Here is a 6,334-nt window from a genome sequence, read left to right on the forward strand (position 1 = left end):
AAACTGTTTTGGGTGCCCATCACCAAGCAGGGAGAAGACAAGTCTGGCCAAAGGTTGGTGGCAAAGGAAAGGTTGGGTCAGAATTATCCCCTAGGCCTAGAACAGGTATGGGGCCAAGTTGGGTCCTCCAAGTGTTTTGGACTTCAACTCCCACCATTCTTAACAGCCTCAGGCCCCTTCCTTTCCCCCCTCAGCCGCTTAAACGGCTGAGGGGGGAAAGGAAAGGGCCTGAGGCTGTTAGGAATGGTGGGAGTTGAAGTCCAAAACACCTAGAGGACCCAACTTGGCCCATGCCTTTCCTAGAAGACCTGGAGGACCCAACTTGGCCCATACCTTTCCTAGAAGAATAGGCTTGCTAGAGTGGACCAAGAGAGGACCCAGGGCAGTGATGAAGCCTGGCTCAAGAGAGTGCCCAGCCCAGCCCAGCTGAGTCCCCTTGCCCTCCTCCTTCCTACCTGGGTCGCTGTCCACGGTGGGCTTGATGGGCCACCAAGGAGGCATCCAGTGCGGCGTGGACGCCAAGTGGGTAGCAGAGCCCCTTCCTCAGCGGAGAGAAGAGAGGAAAGGCTAGAAGGAGGGGCGAGACCCCCAGCCGGAGAGGAGCAGAAGAGGAGCCATCCTGGAGAGGGAGAGGAAGGATGGAGGGAGAAGGAAGAGGAGGCGGATAATCTCAGCAGGGAGGATGGGGGGAGCCAAAGGAAAGGCTTGGGGTCGGGAAGCGGTCGAGCGGCGGTGGTCGGGACCCCGGGAAAAAGAGGCAGCTGCTTGGCTCCGGCTTAGAAAGCAGCCGAGAGGCTGCCAAAGGAGGAAGAGGAGGAGGAGGAGGAGGAGGAGGAGGAGGCTGCTGCCCGGTGCTGAGAAGGGAAGGGAAGAGCCAGAGAGGGAGGGAGGGAAGGAGGGAAGGATGGAAGGAAGGAGGGGCCGCTCCGTCCGCCTCCCTTCCTCCCCCGCCTTCCCTCTGCTTTCTCCAGGGAAAAAGGAAGGAGGGAGGGAAGGAAGGAAGGAAGGAAGGAAAAGGAGAGATGGAGGCGAGGGGAGGAAGGTGTGGATGGGAGAGAGGATGCTTTGCGCCCCTCTCTTCTGTGTCTGGGTGAGACTCAGAGAGAGGGAGGGAGGATGTGCGTGTGTGAGAGAGAGAGGGAAAGTGCGTGAGAGGGAGGGCTCCTGGGTGCCAATGTGGACGAGGATGTGTGAGAGAGAAAGCTTGTGCACATGAGATAAGACAGGCTGGGTGTGAAAGAGAACTGTGTGCAATGTGTGTGTGTCTTTGTGTGTGAGAGAGGCAAGAAGGATGAGCGTGTGTGAGGGAGAGAAAGTGTGTGAGAGGGTGCCAATGCAGAGCGTGTGTGAGAGAGAAAGCATGTGCACATGAGATAAGACAAGCTGGGTGTGAAAGAGAACCTGGTCAATGCCCCTATCCAAATGTTTGTGTGTCAGTTTCTGTGTCTGTGTGTGAGAGAGGGAAGAATGATGTGTGTGTGTGTGAGAGAGGGAAAGTGTGTGAGAGGGTGCCAATGTGGATGAGGATGTGTGTGAGTGAAAGCATGTGCACATGAGATAAGATAAGCTGGGTGTGAAAGAGAACTGTGTGCAATGTGTCCCCCTCTTCTCTGTATGTGTGTCTTTGTGTGTGTGAGGGGGAAAGGATGTGCGTAGGAGAAAGAGAGGGAAAGTGTGTGAGAGGGAGGGCTTATGGGTGCCAATGCAGAGTGTGTGTGAAAAAGAAAGCATGTGCATATGAGAAAGACAACCGGGTGTGAAAGAGAATCTGTGCAATGTGCAATGCCCCCATCCAAGTGTTTGCGTGTCTGTCTGTGAGAGACAGAAAGTGTGCGAGAAGGAGGGCTCATGGGTGCCAATTCAGAGCGTGTGTGAGAGAGAAAGCATGTGCACATGAGAAAGACAAACTGGGTGTGAAAGAGAATCTGTGCAATGTGCAATGCACATTCAAGTCTTTGCGTGTCTGTGTGTGAGAGAGGGAAAGTGTGCAAGAAGGAGGGCTCATGGGTGCCAATTCAGAGCCAGTGTGAGAGAGAAAGCATGTGCACATGAGAAAGACAAGCTGAGTGTGAAAGAGAATCTGTGCAATGTGAAATGCCCCCATCCAAGTGTTTGCGTGTCTGTCTGTGAGAGACAGAAAGTGTGCGAGAAGGAGGGCTCATGGGTGCCAATTCAGAGCGTGTGTGAGAGAGAAAGCATGTGCACATGAGAAAGACAAACTGGGTGTGAAAGAGAATCTGTGCAATGTGCAATGCACATTCAAGTCTTTGCGTGTCTGTGTGTGAGAGAGGGAAAGTGTACAAGAAGGAGGGCTCATGGGTGCCAATTCAGAGCCAGTGTGAGAGAGAAAGCATGTGCACATGAGAAAGACAAGCTGGGTGTGAAAGAGAATCTGTGCAATGTGCAATGCCCCTATTCATGTGTTTGAGTGTCTGTCTGTGAGAGAGGGAAGAAGGATATGTGTGTGTGCGAGAGAGGGAAATATGTGAGAGGGAGGGCTCATGGGTGCCAATGCCGAGCCTGTATGAGAGAGAAGCATGTGCACATGAGAAAGACAGTCTGGGTGTGAAAGATGTGTGCAGTGTGTGCAAAGACTTTGTGTCATTAGGTGGTGAGTTTGAGAGAATATGTGGAGGAACATGTGTGTGAAAGAAAGAGAATGTGTATAGTAGAGCGTATGTACCAGAGGGAATGTGTGTAAAGAGTGTGTGTGCAATGTGTGCAAAGACTCTTTGTGTCATTAAGTGGCGAGTTTGAGATAATGTGTGGAGAAACATGTGTGTGAAAGAAAGAGAATGTGTAGAGGGGAGCCTGTGTACCAGAGAGAATGTGTGTAAACATAAAAGAGAATCCATGGTGGCTGTGGGAGAGAGCGTGTTTAGAGAGGAGAGGTGTCCTGAAAGAGAGATGTACTCTGTGTCTGAATGGGAAAGAAGGGAGGGGGGGAATATGGGGAAAGTGTGCAAATGATGTCTTCAAGTCAGCAAGAGTGAGCAAGAGAAGGCATGTGAGGAAGAATATGTATTAGAGAGCGCGTATCTGAGAGACAATGGGGAGCAAATATGAGCAATTAATAGATGGAGGAAGAATGTGGATAAATGCATGTGAGAGCAAATGTGTGAAAATGCCAAAGAGGATGTGTCATAAGTGTGCTGTAAGAGAAGGAAAGATTATGTGTAATGTATGCAAATATGTTGCGAGGAGTGAGAGTATGTTGAAGAGTGTGTGCGTACAGGAGAGTGCTGCGAGAGTGGTGACATGTAAATATGAAGGAAAATATGGTGACTGGGGGAGAGTGTGGATACATGTGTGTGACAGTGAGTGTGAGAGAGCTAACAGGTGTAAACGTGAAAGGATATGTCTTGAGTGTGTGTTTATGTATATGAAAGAAAGACAGAAAGACTGTGACAGGAAATGTGTAACATGTGCCAATTTGTTGTGTGAGTATAATGCATGTGTAAATACATTGCATGTGAAAGAACAAGCGTGAGGGAGAAAATGAAGGAGAATATATGGTGACTGAGGGAGAGTGTGGAAGAATGAGTACATGAGAGAATGTGCATCTGATAGTGCGCGTAAATGTGAAATATCAGGTGCTGTGATTTTGTGTGTGTGTAAGAAAGAAAGGATGAGTGTGTGAGAGAATATGTGTACGAGAAGAAATGTGTGTCAATATCTTATGTGCAAATAATGTCTGAGTAAATGTGTTGCATGTGAAAATACATATGTGGAAGAATGCATGTAAGGGGGAATAAATACAGGCAAGTGCATATATGAGAGACAATGAGTCCAAATATGAAAGATGAATGAGGGTAGATTGTGGAAGAATGTGGGTGGGAGTGCATATGAGTGTAGATGTGAAAGAGGATGTGTGTGTGTTTGAGAGAGGGAAAGACAGCATAGTGTGGCTGAGAGGATGTGTAATGAAAGAGGATATACTCTGTACATGTAAAAAGGCAGAAAATGTGTGTGAAAGAATATGTGTAACATGTGCAAAATATTTGTGTGCAATACTATGTGTATAAACATGTTTTGAGACAGTGTGAGAGAGAGTAGATTAGTAATGTGTATACATAATGTGTGTGCAAATATATTCTGAGTGAGAAGGGTGTGTGAGAGAAAATACTATAGGACAGTGTCTGTATGACAGACAATGTGTGCAAATATGAAAGATGACTGAGGGAGATTGTGGAAGAACATGCCTCAGGGTGTGCATAAAAGAGCTAGAGTGTGTAAATGTGAAAGAAAATATGTGGGATCTATGTGTGTGAGAGATGAAAAGGCAGCATAGGTGTGTGAAAGAAGATGTGTTCTGAAAGAGGATGTACACTGTGTGTATATGAGAAAGGTAGGATGTGTGTGTCTATGTGTGAAACAATATGTGTAATATATGAACATAATGTGTGTGTTAATATGTTCTGAGTGAGAGGGTGTATAGAAGAACGTGTGTGAGAGAATGTGTACAGGAGACTGCATGTAAGAGAGACAACACATACAAATAGGAAGTAGAATATATGGTGATGGAGGGAGAGTGTGGAAAAACGTGTGGGAGTGTGTGCAGGAAAGCTAATGTGTGTAAATGTCTAAAATAATGTGTTGTGAGTATGAGAGAGATGTATAATGAATGCAAATAATGTTTGTGTAAATACGTTGCAAGTGAGAAACTGCGTGGAAGAATGTGTGCGAAAAAGAATTTATATAGGAGAGTGTGTGCATGAGCAACAACATATGCAAATATGGGGAGGGATGTATGAAGACAGGGAGAGTGTGGAAGAACATGTGTGGGAGTGTGTGTGAGAGAGCTGATGTGTGTAATTGAAAGAAAATGTGCTGTGAGTGTGTGTTTTTGTGTGACAAGGGAAGACAGCATGTGTGTGTGTGGGAATAGGTGTATGTTAGCAAAGAATGTGTGCAAATGTGTTATGTGCAAATAATGTATATGCAAATATATTCCAAGTGTGTGAGTGAAATAATGTGTATGAGAGAAAATATGTATAGGCACGTGTGTATGAGAGCCAGTGTGTGTAAACACAAAAGAATATCTATCTGAGAGTGAGACCAAGAGAGCTAATTTGTGTAAATGTGAGAGAGAGCAGGCTGTGTGTGTGAGTGAAAAGATGCATGTTAGGAAATGTGTATCAAACGGTATGCATGACATAATGCGCTGATATAAAAGAGAATAGGCTGTGAGTGTGTGTGTGTGTGGTGTGTATGTGGAAGAGAGAGAAAAATCAGGGTGTGTGAGAGAGAGCATGTGTACCAGACAGTGCATATGACACAACATGCAAATGTAATACAGAACATGATGTGAGTGTGTATGTGTCACAGAGAAAAAAAGACAAGATGCATGTGAGGGAATATGTGCATCAGAGAGTGTATGAGAGAGAAGGTGCAAAAATGAAGGAGACTATGCTGTGAGAGAGTGTGTGACAGAGCAAAACAGGGAGGGTGTGAGGGAATGTGTGTATCGATTAGTGTATATAAGAAATAATATGCAAATGTGAAATAGAGTGTGTGTGCGTGATAGAAAGACAAAATGTGCATGCAAGAATGTGTATACAAATGAGAGAAATGTGTATGTGTGTGTGTGTGTGAGAGAGAGAGAATACAATTTTGATATAGGTGTTGTGAAGAGAAGGCTGAGAGAAGACAAGAGAGAGGGAATGAAGGGAAAAAACTGGCAACTCATTTAACCCTAAATCAGTGGGGTTAGGAAGGATGTTTTTTGTTCCTGGGATGTGTAGAAGAGGCCAAAAGCCCCCCCCCCCCATGGTCAAAACTGACCAGATCACTAATCTGGTGCCGCCTCCTCCTCTCTCTCTCTCTTTCTCTCTCTCTCTCTCTCTCACACACACACACACACACACAGAGGGTGCAGCTACACTGAAGAATTAATGTCACTTGACACCACTTTAACCACTTTGTCTCAATGCTGTGAATCCTAGGAGTTGTAGTTTGTTGAGGCACTAACACTCTTTGGCAGAGAAGGCTAAAGATCTTGTAAAACCACACTTACAAATGATTCCATAGCATTGAGCCTGGACAGTTAAAAGTGATGTCCAACTGTATTAATTCTGCAATGTAGATATACCCACAGACACACAAACACTGGCTGTTTCGCCCCCACTCCCCAAGCTCAATAGGACTCTTCCTATGAATGGAGTGGTATGAAAGGACAGCTCCAGGTGTGGGAAGAGGGAGGGAGAAGCGGGCACCACACCAAGCTAACAAAGACTTGTAGACTGACATGAGAGGAACGGGAGTGATGGTTGGATGGGCGGGGGACTCCATGTGGCGAATGGAGTGGATGCCTTTCAAGATTTGTGCACCTTCG

The 6,334-nt window shown here is 46.2% G+C and overlaps 1 protein-coding gene across 1 annotated transcript in view; it reads right to left on the minus strand.

Moving 5' to 3' along the window:
• The window catches only part of GABBR1 (gamma-aminobutyric acid type B receptor subunit 1), a 301,061-nt gene extending 299,932 nt beyond the window's left edge, over positions 1 to 1,129 (minus strand). Inside the window, exon 1 of the mRNA XM_060759261.2 lies at positions 456 to 1,129. The gene's annotated coding sequence lies outside the window, so the exon portion shown is untranslated. The remainder of the gene's footprint in view (positions 1 to 455) is intronic.
• Between the last annotated feature and the right edge of the window lie 5,205 nt (positions 1,130 to 6,334).

Source organism: Anolis sagrei, chromosome 2, assembly GCF_037176765.1.
Source record: "Anolis sagrei isolate rAnoSag1 chromosome 2, rAnoSag1.mat, whole genome shotgun sequence".
NCBI classification, from domain to species: Eukaryota; Metazoa; Chordata; class Lepidosauria; order Squamata; family Dactyloidae; genus Anolis; species Anolis sagrei.